A 12,852-nucleotide genomic window follows, 5' to 3' on the forward strand; every position below is an offset into this window, starting at 1 on the left:
AGAGGTTGGCTTCCAGCTATCTATTGCTGCTTAACAAACTATCCCAGAACCCAGTGGCCCAAAACAAAACTTTTTTATCTCTCATAGTTCTGTGGGTTGACAAGGCTCATCCAGGAAGTTCTTTTTTGGGGACTCTCATGCAGTTACAGTCACAAAGGCCTCTGAAGGCTCTGCTGGGCTGGATGCCCAAGATCATGCCTTCACTCCCACATCGAGTTTCAGTGTTCCTTGGCTTCTCTCTGTCTCCACATGGCATCTCATCCTCCAGGGTCTTTCAGTGTGGTTTGGGATTCTCATAGGGTGGCTTCTTAGGTAATCCCACTTCTTACATAGCAGCTGGCTTCTAAGAAGCAGGAATTGAAAGTGCCAGGCCAGTTAATGGCTAAGCCCAGAACTGGCACAACATCTCTTCCACTATATTCTATTGCCAAAGCAATCATGGGACTTCCCAGATTCAAGGGGGTAGAGAAGTAGTAACCTCTTGATGGGAAGGTAGCAATGTCACATTGTAGAAGAGCATGTGGGTTGGGAGATATTGTTGCAGCCATCTTTGGAATATGCCATCTGCCATAGTTGAAATGTTCTCTGGTAGTAAGAATCTGAGATGGTATGGAGAATCAAAATTTAAAAATAATCTTAGGGTCTTCTTAAAAATCCCTGCTTCTCAGAGATTTTAATTGTGATCTTGTACAAAATTGGAAATAGTAAGTTAGGTTTTATTTCTGGATATTCTTTACTGGCAGAATTATTAATGTTACATCCTATTGGAAAGTACTATGAGCTGCTACTTATTTGGGGGGAGGGATGTGGAAAAAAGAAGGTAAGGATACTGATGGTGTCAAAACATAACCAAAACCAATCCTCCCTTTCCCTTTTTCCACATCACAGAAAGTGACTGGGAGAGATACAATGTGGCCGTAGAACACTCAGGTTAGAGAGACAGACAGACAGACAACTGCAGCAACATAGCCATTTCTGCTAACTAAAGTGGTCAGCCAGCATTTTGCAGAGCATTAAAAAAAATTTTTTTTAACATCTTTACTTGAGTATAATTGCTTTACAATACTGTGTTAGTTTCTGCTGTATAACAAAGTGAATCAGCTATACGTATACATATGTCCCCATATCCCCTCCCTCTTCAGCCTCCCTATCCCATCCTCCCTATCCCACCCCTCTAGGTGGACACAAAGCACCGAGCTAATCTCCCTGTGCTATGCAGCTGTTCCCCACTAGATATCTATTTTACATTTGGTAGTGTATATATGTCATTGCTACTCTCTCACTTCATCCCAGTTTACCCTTCCCCCTCCCCGTATCCTCAAGTCCATTCTCTACGTCTGCATCTTTATTCCTGTCCTGCCCCTAGGTTCACCAGAACCACTTTTTAAAGATTCTATATATATGTGTTAGCATACGGTATTTGTTTTTCTCTTTCTGACTTACTTCACTCTGTATGACAGCCTCTAGGTCCATCCACCTCACTACAAATAACTTAATTTCGTTTCTTTTTATGGTAATATTCCATTGTATATATGTGCCACATCTTCTTTATCCATTCATCTGTCGATGGACACTTAGGTTACTTCCATGTCCTGGCTATTGTAAATAGTGCTTTGCAGAGCATTTTGAAAGAAAACAAAGTCTTCTATAGAAAACTACTGGTAAAAACTGCCCTTTGAGGAATGCATATGCAAAGCCTCTAAGCCTGCCATTAGAAATAAGGGCCCTGAAAGACAAGTGGAATCCCAACCTAGGAAGCTGAGGCAAGAGGATTTCTAAAACCTAGAAGAAACAGAACAGTTCTTGGGCCACACTAATTAGGGGTTTCCTCACTTCCTTAGTCAGTGAAAAAGGGATAGACAGCAGAATCCACTTTACTGTATTCAGTTATATATGATAGACTATTTTAATATTAAAATTCTCATTTCAGAATGAGGATTCAGTTTTCTCATCAAATCCATTGGTTGCCTTTATAAATTCCAAAATAAAAGGGCTCTCTCAGGTTTTAGTTATTCAGTCCGTGAGTTGAATGCATACTAATTAAGTATTATGGTCAAAACTCTTGTGTCTAGAATGGACAAAATCCTTCACAATTCTTCCCTCCAAGGTTTATTTATGTCTGGACCCACCACATGTTGCATTAAGATATCCTTGAGGATGATGGAAAAAGAGGTCAGCATAGTCTGATACTCAGCTTGGGCTCTATGAGTTGCCCTCTCTACCCACAGCTGGACTAACTAGTTTGAACATATCTGTAGGCCAGTATGGATTAGAAAAATAGGTTCAATATATTTTATTACCTAGCAAAAAGATCTCTTAGAAATTGCTCAACTTATTATTGGCAAAATCTGCTATTACCAGGGCAGGATTTTCAGAGAATGGTTCTCAAAGAGAAGAAGTCTAGTCTGTCTTGATGGGATTACATTGTAAGGTTGCCCACATCCTAAACTTTCAAAACAACTCCAGTGGGCATGAAATATCATGCAGATTTGTGTGTGTGTGTGTGTGTGTGTGTGTGTGTGTGGTGTGTGGAGGGCATGGTTGGTGGTGAGTTATTGGTGAGGAGAGAATCAGTGATTCCCAAGAGAAGAAGAAAGAAAACTGTTGAGCTTTGAAAAATAATCCCATGAGTACTTAAAATTTTTTTTAGTTTCTAGTGTGTAGGAGTTTTACACATAAAACTTATTTTTGAATGTGATAGTAGTCTTCTATGATCAGTTTATTGCAACATGATTCTTCATGGTTAGTCTTCTGCTCCCTGTCCAGCTTTTCTCACTAAACTCCACCATACCAAGCGCCACTCCATGTTGAAGGTAAGTGGAATGACATTCACTTCTTCAGATATGCCATACTCTGTCACACTTCCGTGTCTCTGTGCCTCGAGTGCCCTTTCTTTCTTTGAGTACCAGGCAAACACTTACTCATCTTTTAAGAGTTAGTTCAAATATCACCTCCCCTATGCAGTCTTTCCTTACCTTGAACTTTATTCCTAACCCTTGCCAGGGACAATTGACCATTCCCTCCTTGGTAATCCTTATTAATCTGAGTGTATTTCTATAGTAAAGTTACATAATTTATTGCTTCTTTTTATTTAACTGTCTGTTTCCTTTCCTCCCACCAAGAGGTAAGCATTCTGAGAGCAGCTGCATGGATCCTTTTAGAGACTTAGGACTTCAGTTTTTCATTCAACTGGGTAAAAGTTCTCAGCTCTTTCCAATAAATTCCACTCTTGTGCTCAAGTTAGTGGAAGTCAGTTTCTATTTTGTGTAACCACAGAACCCTAAGGGTTGCAGAAATATACTGAAACTGAACCAACTGTCTGAGTAGAAAGGTCTCAGGAAGCTTAAAGCACAGAGAAAGGAAATCCAGAGAGTCAGCAATTGGGAGTGTCCAGTGCTCTTCAGAGGAGGGTGTGCCTCCCCTGGGAACTCACTCAGTCTGGTGACTAGAAAGGTATTCTCTATTGTGGGTGAAGGATAATTCTTCGAACCTCTTCATGGCCTGGAGGATATTCTTAGACCTTCCTCCACTTTTTTCTCTGATTCCATGCCTACCAGCTAACCTTATAATCACATATTCAATTCTTGGGGTATTATGAGATCAGGAAGGAAGTAACTTTGGTAATTGGAAAAGAATATTCCCACCATAAACACGTGTATAACGTCCATAAGTGAATAATATTGTACAGCAGTTCCTTGACAGTTTGGACAGTCCCAATCAGTTGTCTCAGTCTGACAAACATCAGAGTCCTAGCAAAGTTGTTTCTCAACCTGCAAGATTAAGACTGGCCTGAGGTGACCTCACCAAGGTGGTGTCACACTTTGAGGCTCCACTGTTCCTCCAGATTATATTCCTCTTTCCTACCACATTTCCTCATTTTACTGAAATGTTCAATAATACACTAGTGGTAGGTAAATCTCCAAGGCCCACATTTTTTGCTACATATAGGTTTAGACAGCAAGTAAAACATAATTAATTCTAACCATCAGCTATAATTAGAAAGGCAAGGGCATCGGCAGTCGAATGGATAAAGAAGATGTGGTACATCCACACAATGGAATACTACTCAGCCACAAAAAGAGAATGAAATAATGCCATTCGCAGCAACATGGATGGACCTAGAGATTATCATACTAAGTGAAGTCAGAAAGAGAAAGACAAATGCCATATGACATCAGTTATATGTGGAATCTAAAATATGACACAAATGAACTTATTCATGAAACAGAAACAGACTCTCAGACATAGAAAACAAACTTATGGTTACCAAAGAGGAAAGGAGTAGAGGAGTGATAAATTAGGAGTTTGGCATTAACAGATACAAGCTCCTATATATAAAATAGATAAACAACAAGGTCCTACTGTATAGCATAGGGAACTATATTCAATATCCTCTAACAAACCATAATGAAAAGAATATGAAAAATAATATGTGTATATATATATGTATAACAATCACTTTGCTGTATACCAGAAACTAACACTACATTGTAAATCAACTATACTTCAATTAAAAAAAAAAGGCAAGTGAGCAAGGTTTAGTTCTACCTCTGTATGAGAAAAGGGTTAAGAAAATTGACCATGTAAAGCAATAGTTTCTCTGTTTTTTTCTGTGAAATACAAGAACGGTGTTGGCATGAGCAACACAGCCCCATGTGCAGTTCCTGGCTTCATCTCTGTAACCCCACCCTTGCTTTTTCTCTCAAGAAAGCATATTAAAATGCAAATGTGTGACCATGATATTATTGGGATAACCTTAAGTCTTCTCTGATTTATTTTTAAAAGTCAATCATTTACAAACTTTCATATTTTTACTATGATTGGTATTAGGTTGCTTTCAACACAGCAGTATGTTCTGTTGAGACCTGCTGATGTAAATATTAAAGGGAGAATGTTTCAGCTAATTATTAACTAAGTTGTTTATAAAACTTTTCTAGTGTTTGTAGAATTAACATGCCAATTTCACTCTTTCTTGTCAGTTCCAACAGGATGAACAGAAAATAAACAAGATTTTACTGAATATTAAAAGTTTTGAGAAAGCCCAAGTCATTTGACACTGATGCTCTTTTCATTCTGAGATTGTTGATTTAGATTCCTCAGCTCCACAGTGTTTAATCCCTGGCTGCAGGTTGAATACTATGAATGCTGGGTAATACCTTCCTTAGGCCACTTAGGGATTTATCTAGTACTTGACCTACAATTTTTGCCTCTAGAATGATAGACCTACCTGATAGAACTTAGAGAAGCAAGTGATACTTAATGAAAGGTCATCATGAAATATTTCTCATGACAATATCACACAGAATACATGTGAGTTAGACCCTAAAGTTTGGAGTAATATGCTGTGTTGTTTATACGTTGCATTGATGGTTCTGGTACTGCAGAGTCTTTTAAAAAATGCTGCTGTGAGCCTGCATCCTGCATGCGTGGAACTGCCTGGGAACAGAACAATGAATTAAAGATGGCACAGCTCCCTTTGCTTAACATTTCTTATTTTTCAGGGGTTTGTTTTGCAACTTTAATATTATTAATCTACACAACCTTTTACTTTTCATTCAGAATTTATATCAAAATCAAGCTAATAAATTAAAGATGAGTTAGTTCATTGTTGGGTGGTTTAACATAGACCTAGTATGTTAATCCTGACGTGCTTGTTACTAGGATTTTCAAATTTTTATTATTATTATTTTTTCTGCCTCGTAGCTGTGGTTAGGCAGCAGCAATAAATCAGAACAAAGGAATGAAGGTATTGGGGCTTTAGGGAAAACATGTATTAGAAAAAATTGGTTTGGCACTAAGGGCTGTATTGCATTAAGATGGATTTAAGAGATACAGAGGTAAGAGAATGTAGACAAATAAATTGCATAAATAAGCTGAGAAATAGCAAGTCTGTACAGACCCCGAGTAACCCTGTAAGCTACCATCAACAGGACTTCCTAATTCCTGTGCAAGCAGACCAAACAGGTACACTCTACTAAAATAGCCAGGAGAAATGGGCACATGGCTAATGCTAGGGAAAGTGGAAGGAACAGATAAAGCTCTTTAGAATGGCCCAAAGGATTGGAATAATAGAAGTCAGTGTAGAAGTCTGACATAGCATCTTCTGTGAATAGGGCTTTATTGCCACTACAGGCAGTGATATTGCAAACACTCGCTAAGACAACCAGAAACTGGGAGCCTCACAGTGCAACTTGCGCCTGAGAATGCAGTTCTCTGCAGTAGGGAAATTGTATTGGCAGCCCGAATACAGAGGGGACAGGAAAGAGCATTTAGATAAGGCTGAGCATATGAATAAAAGACATGGTGTGGAAGGTGGAGTTGATGGGAATAAGATAGGACCATTCCAGGGTCCCAAGGAAGTGCAAGGATGCCAGAAAATACCTAAAGAACAAAAGGAGCAAAAGAGACTTCTCCTAGCAGCCTAAATGGTACCTGAACTGAGAGATCCATATGTTCTGGAACAGATTATTTTCAACTAAAGCATAAAAGCTCTGTAGATGTGGAGAGACAGCTTGTTTGAAGCCCTGAACTTGTTTTGTGGCTCAGATATATCTGCTTTGTCTCTGGTTCTTTAAGTTGATCCAGGCATGCATCACTGTGCAGGGAGTAGACTTCCTCCCCATTCTTATCTTTGATGTTTGCCTAGAGCCCTTTCCCTGGCACTGAATCCATCCCCTGCAACTGCTTCAGGCCCTGCTCCTCACTGGGCCTCTCTAGTCTACCTTTCTTTCTCTTACCCTTTTTAACTCACCTTCCTCAGCTTCCCCCACAAGGTATATCTGACAGGATGTGACTAGTAAACCACTGGAGGTTATCTCTAAGATAATAGTAATAAATATTAACCACACCATCCCATGCATCCTGGCTGAGTTCTGTACATTGTCATTAAAAATTGGTATATTTCTTTGGCTTCACATGTTTGCAATAGCTGAGAGCCCCAATTCAAGTAGAGGTTACCACTTTTTTGACCCCTTTCCTTTCCCTCTTATTCAAATAAGAAAAACACATGGACTCTGACTTCAATGAACTTAAAAACTAATATAAATGATTAAAAATAAATGTTGAAAGTTCAATAACAGGAAAGAAGTAAAGAACTGCTGAAAAAGCAGTAAAGGAAAAGGTCACAAGTCAGCACGTGGCTATTTGGCAAATGAACGGGTACTAATTGGTACAAAAATTCAAAAGCAGGAAGAAAGACTCCTTCAAGCTGGCGAGGCCAGGGGGACCTGGTAGGCTTGTCAAGGGAAGTTGAAGGTTTAGACTTGAGCTCTTGTGGAGTCTAAAGGGTTGTAGCTGAGACAAAGGAAAAGGAAGAAAGGGCATTTTATAACTTGGGAACCAATGAGCAACTGACAAGAAGGGACATGGACAGATAAATCTCATCCTTTACATTAAACTTTGACTGTAACCTTTTATATATCTTTCTGTGAAGACATGTGTATCCCCATGATCTTGAACCAAGATCTTGGCATATCTAAAATTTGACAACATGTTTCTTGGGAAAGCCTGTGAAGTGTGAATTGACAGAAAAATTCTGCCTGCAGGTCAGCATATGCAGCCTAAGAAGTTTGTGCTCTTCAACCAGCCTGAGGCTAAAACCAGGCTATTTTCACTCTTTGGTTAAATGCTAGCTAAATTCATTTTAATACTGCACTGTCAGTATTTTATTTATTTGTCTGGATGCCACATTTCTTCTCCCAAATCTCTCTTGCATAAATGATTTACTATTTGTTCCTAAAGCTGAAGATTTTATGCCTTTTCTCTTTTTTCTGATAAGAGGATATTGCAGCAGCTTTCTTTTTATGCTGCTGATGGTTTTTATTTTGTTAATTCATAGTTCAGCAGAGTAACTAGTTTAGTAAGGCATAGAAAACCAAGAGGTTCAGCCCTCGAAATGACTAAGACAGTAAATCTTCACTTGCCCATTATCGCATAGAACCCTGTTGAATTTACTTTCCTAAAAAGTAAGTTAGCAAAGAGTGGTTCTTAAATAGGTTTTACATTTTCTTAACTCTCCCAACTAAGCATATTTAACTACAGGACACTTAAGGTCCTTAAGATAAAGTTATGAAAAAGCAGTTTTACAATGGAAACACATAAATCTTGAAAAAAAATGGGAGCAATTCTTTCTGAGTGTACCCTCGATAGGTCTTCACATCGGAATGTAGAGTGTGCTGCATTTAAGACAGGGATTATGTGATTTAAAAAAAAAAATTCTCAATTTCTTTTAAGGCAGTATTTGGGATGTTACACTAAGACAGTTATATGCCATAGTTCTTCATGATGGTGGTCACTAGACTAAGCTAAAAGATTTAAAATAAAAACAAACTCACAAAACTAAATTCGTCGAGTCAGTACTGAGCTACTTTCCAAACTCTAATTTTACAAAATGCAAATAAAGAGAAAGTCTATTCCATATTAAAAATGCTGCAAGCAGACCAGAGACCTGACTCCTGGAAACTGCCCTGTCTCCCAACTTTCCTCCCTTGAGATTTGGGGACTAAATTGGTTATAAAACCCCAAATTCCTCTCGGCATGCTTCACCAGTTTCTTGAATTGCCTTATTCTTTCAAACTTTCTAGACTGTAGATCCTGGGAAGCAAAAAATTCTCCACGTTCAAGAAAATTGGTGAGAATTAAAGAACAAACTTAGTGGTGGGGTACCAGTGGGGTTAGTGCATTAAATGCAAGAAGAAGAAATGGCAAAAACTCATTAGGATGCTTTTGTGATACTATGTAAACAGATTTCTCCAGTTTTAATTAGTTATATTTCTATTCAGGATCATTGGTTATATACAACATGATTTAGGTCTATATAGTGCTTTTTCTCTCCCAGAAAATTGTAGAATAATTCACAATCCAAAATAGAATGTACACTTTAGTACATCTCTCTAAAAAATGGCAGATCAAGGCAATGAAAATAAATGAGGATATAGAGAATTTGGTTAACACAGTTACAAACTAAATCTTATAGATATATAGAACTTTATACCAAGTAAACAGAAAATACATGTTTTTCTCAAATGTCTGCGGAACTTTTACAAAAACTGGTCATGTATTAGGTCACAAAGACAATCTCAACAAAATTCCCAAAGTTGAAACCATAAATGTTACATTCTCTGACCATATTGCAATACACACACACACACACACACGCACACACACACTAGCCCCAAGTCCAACGAGTTGGTAATTTTAAAACAGGCTTCTAAGTGACTCTGGGAATAAAAAGAAAGAAAAATAATGAGATTATAGACCCTTTGGAAATGAGTGACTATGGCAACTTTCCATATCAAAAGCTATGGAAGTTAGAGAGATGTGATGTGACAAACTGATTTTGCAGGCTTTGTAGAGAAATGGGGCTATGCACCAAGAAGTGCAGTGGTCTCTAGAAGCTTGGAACAACCTCGTGTTACAGCCAAGAAGCAAATGGGGACCTTAGTCCTACAAACACAAGGAATTGAATTCTGCCAACAATCTGAGTGAGCAGAAAACAGATTCTCGCTCTAGAGCCTCCAGAAAGGAAAACAGCCCTGCAGATTTTAACTCAGTGAGTGTCAGACTTCCTATCTACAGGACTGTAAAATAATACATTTGTGCTGTTTTAAACCAATAGATTTGTGGTTATTTGTTATGGCAACAATAGAAAACAAATACAGATTTTGGTATCTGGAAGTGAGATGCTGCTGTAACAGATAACTAAATATGTGAAAGTGGCTTTGGAATTGGGCAGTAGACATAGGCTAGAAGATTGTTAGAGAAACATGATAGAAAAAAGTCTAGATTGCATTGAATAGACTTTTAGTAGAAATAGGTACTTCAAGGATTTGTATTCTGCAGTTCTGTGGAAAACAGAATTTAAAAATGATGAAACTGGACATTCAGCTGAGGAGATTTCCAAGGGAAGTGTTGAAGATACAAACGGTTTTCTTCTAGCTGCTTATAGTAAAATGAGAAAGAAAAGAAATAAATTGAGGAAAGAACTGTTAAACAAATAGGATCCAGAATTTGATGTTTTGGGAAATTCTCAGCCTATCCAGATTAGAAAGGACACTAAAATTGAGAGAATCACTGTCAGGGAAGTGTACTCCAGAGAAAAAACCTGAGGATGTGGCTGGACAAACTTCTGCTAATAGCTCAGAAAGATCAAAAGTTCAGAGTAGGGCTTCCCTGGTGGCGCAGTGGTTGAGAGTTCGCCTGCCGATGCAGGGGACATGGGTTCGTGCCCCGGTCCGGGAAGATCCCACATGCCACGGAGCGGCTGGGCCAGTGAGCCAAGGCCGCTGAGCCTGTGAGCCATGGCCGCTGAGTCTGCACGTCCGGAGCCTGTGCTCCGCAACGGGAGAGGCCAAAACAGTGAGAGGCCCGAGTACCGCAAAAAGGAAAGAAAAAAAAAAAGTTCAGAGTATTCAATCACACAAAAGGTTCTTTGAAGACGGTATGACTCACAGATTCCCTCAATCAAACCCGAGAGCTTCTAAGACGTTTAAAGACTTTGTCCCTCAGCTATCTCAGCAAAATCCAAGAATAGAGGTGGGATTATCTAGGAAAGACCTATGGATGAGCCTCTTATCTAATAGAGCAAATTCTTGTGACATACATGGGAGACCCACAAAGTTCTTGAGAATTTTATATCAGCAGAAATACTGTCAGCTTGGAGTAAAAGAAAGAGAGAGCATGAAAAGAAAGAATGCTGTGATTGGGGCTTCCCTAGTGGTGCAGTGGTTGAGAGTCTGCCTGCCAATGCAAAGGACACGGGTTCGAGCCCTGGTCTAGGAAGATCCCACATACCACGGAGCAACTAGGCCTGTGCGCCACAACTACTGAGCCTGCGCGTCTGGAGCTTGTGCTCCGCAACAAGAGAGGCCACGACAGTGAGAGGCCCGCGCACCGCGATGAACAGTGGCCCCCGCTCGCCGCAACTAGCGAAAGCCCTTGCACAGAAACGAAGATCCAACACAGCCAAAAATAAATAAATAGATTAATTAATTTAAAAAAAAAGAAAGAAAGAATGCTGTGAGACTCTCATGATTCTACAAGCAGAAAACAGGCTGATAAATTTCATAGCTGCCAGCACATACTTTTTCATGAAAAAGAAAGAATGAGTCATTCCACACATCATAGAGGATAATTCCCAGAACTTGAAACTTAATGGAGTTTCCCCAGCTGAATTTTGAAGTTCTTGGGACCAGCACTCCTTTTTTACCTTCTTCTATTTTCTCTTTTTGAGCTGGAATATCAATTAGTGTTATCCTATGCTTGTCCCAACAGTGTATTTGGGGGCAGAAAAACTTGTTTTCTAGTTTCATAGGTCCACAGATAGCGACAAACTGTGCACCAGGATGGATAACACCCTTACCTGATTTAGATGAAAAGCAAAAGAAAACTAATACAACATGTAAGGAAAATGTAATACACCATACAATTTAAAATTACCTTTTTATTTAATAGGAATTCAACAGACTTTCTTGCATGCTACCTTACTTCAAAACACTGTACTTAAAAATAAAGTTATGCTATTTATTTATAGGTAATAGTTACTACCTTGATTTTTAAAGATCAGTATAAATGCAAATACAAAAGTTACCATCTTTATGAAGTTTTATTTTCTTTTCAGAATAAAAATGAGGATCTCAATAATCCTTTCCCATAAAAAGATTTTGCTGTAATTTCACTAAAGTTATTCTTATCACCAATTAGCACAAAGTAATTTACATACACATAAAACATAAAGAGATAAAACCTCAAAACCCTTGAGAAATAAAATTATTCTAGAAAAGTTATCCCATTTCACAGAAGGGAAAATAGGTACTTGATGGAGAAAAAAAAGCTTGTCTAAGGAAACACTGCAAATTAGTGACTGTCCTGGAGTAGAACACAAGTTTGCTGAGTTTGAACTTTTGCCTAGTGTATCAGCTATTACCATATTTTTCTCTCATGACTTGATTAAGATTGTGGCTGGCCTTCACCCTCAGGAAATTTGTGTTAATATACTGGAAACCTGTCATCTCATTAGGCACTAAAACAATAAAATTTTGAGTTAAATGGTGAGAAACAGAAAGCTTTCCCCTTAAGATTAGGAACAATGTAAAGATGCTCACTCTCACCACGTCTATTCAATGTAGTACTGGAACTCCTAGCCAGAGAAATCAGGTGAGAAAAAGAAATAAGGACGTACAAACAGGAAAGGAAGAAGTAAAATTAGCTCTGTTTGCAGATGACATATCTTTTGTGTAGCAAATCCTAAAGATTCCACATACAAAAGAAACCCTGCTGGAAGTAATAAATGAATTCAGCAAAGTTCAGGATACAAAATAAACACACAAAAATCAGTTGCAATTCAATACATGAATAATTTCAAAAGGAAATTAAGAAAACAATCTCATTTATAATAGCATCAAAATGAATAAAATCCTTAGGCATAAACTTAACCAAGGAGGCAAAAGACTTATACACAGAAAACTACAAAACATTGCTGAAAGAAATTAAAGAAGAAACAAATAAATGGAAAGACATTCCATGTTCATGGATTGGAAGGCTTAATATTATTAAAATGTCCATATTACATAAAGCAATACACAGATTCAATGCAATCCCTATCAAAATCCCAATGACATTTTTTTTTTGCAAAAATAAAAAAAAATCATGTTAAAATTCATATGGAATCTCAAAGGACCCACAATGGCCAAAACAATCGTGAGAGAGAAAAACAAAGTTGGAGGCATCAAACGTCTGGGTTTAAAAACATACTACAAAGCTACAGTAATCAAAACGGTATGGTGCTGGCACAAAAACAGACACATAAACCAATGGAACAGAATAGAGAACACAGAAATAAGACCTTACATGTAT

This window comes from Neophocaena asiaeorientalis, unplaced genomic scaffold (assembly GCF_003031525.2).
Source record: "Neophocaena asiaeorientalis asiaeorientalis breed wild unplaced genomic scaffold, Neophocaena_asiaeorientalis_V1.1 scaffold100, whole genome shotgun sequence".
Classification (NCBI taxonomy): domain Eukaryota; kingdom Metazoa; phylum Chordata; class Mammalia; order Artiodactyla; family Phocoenidae; genus Neophocaena; species Neophocaena asiaeorientalis.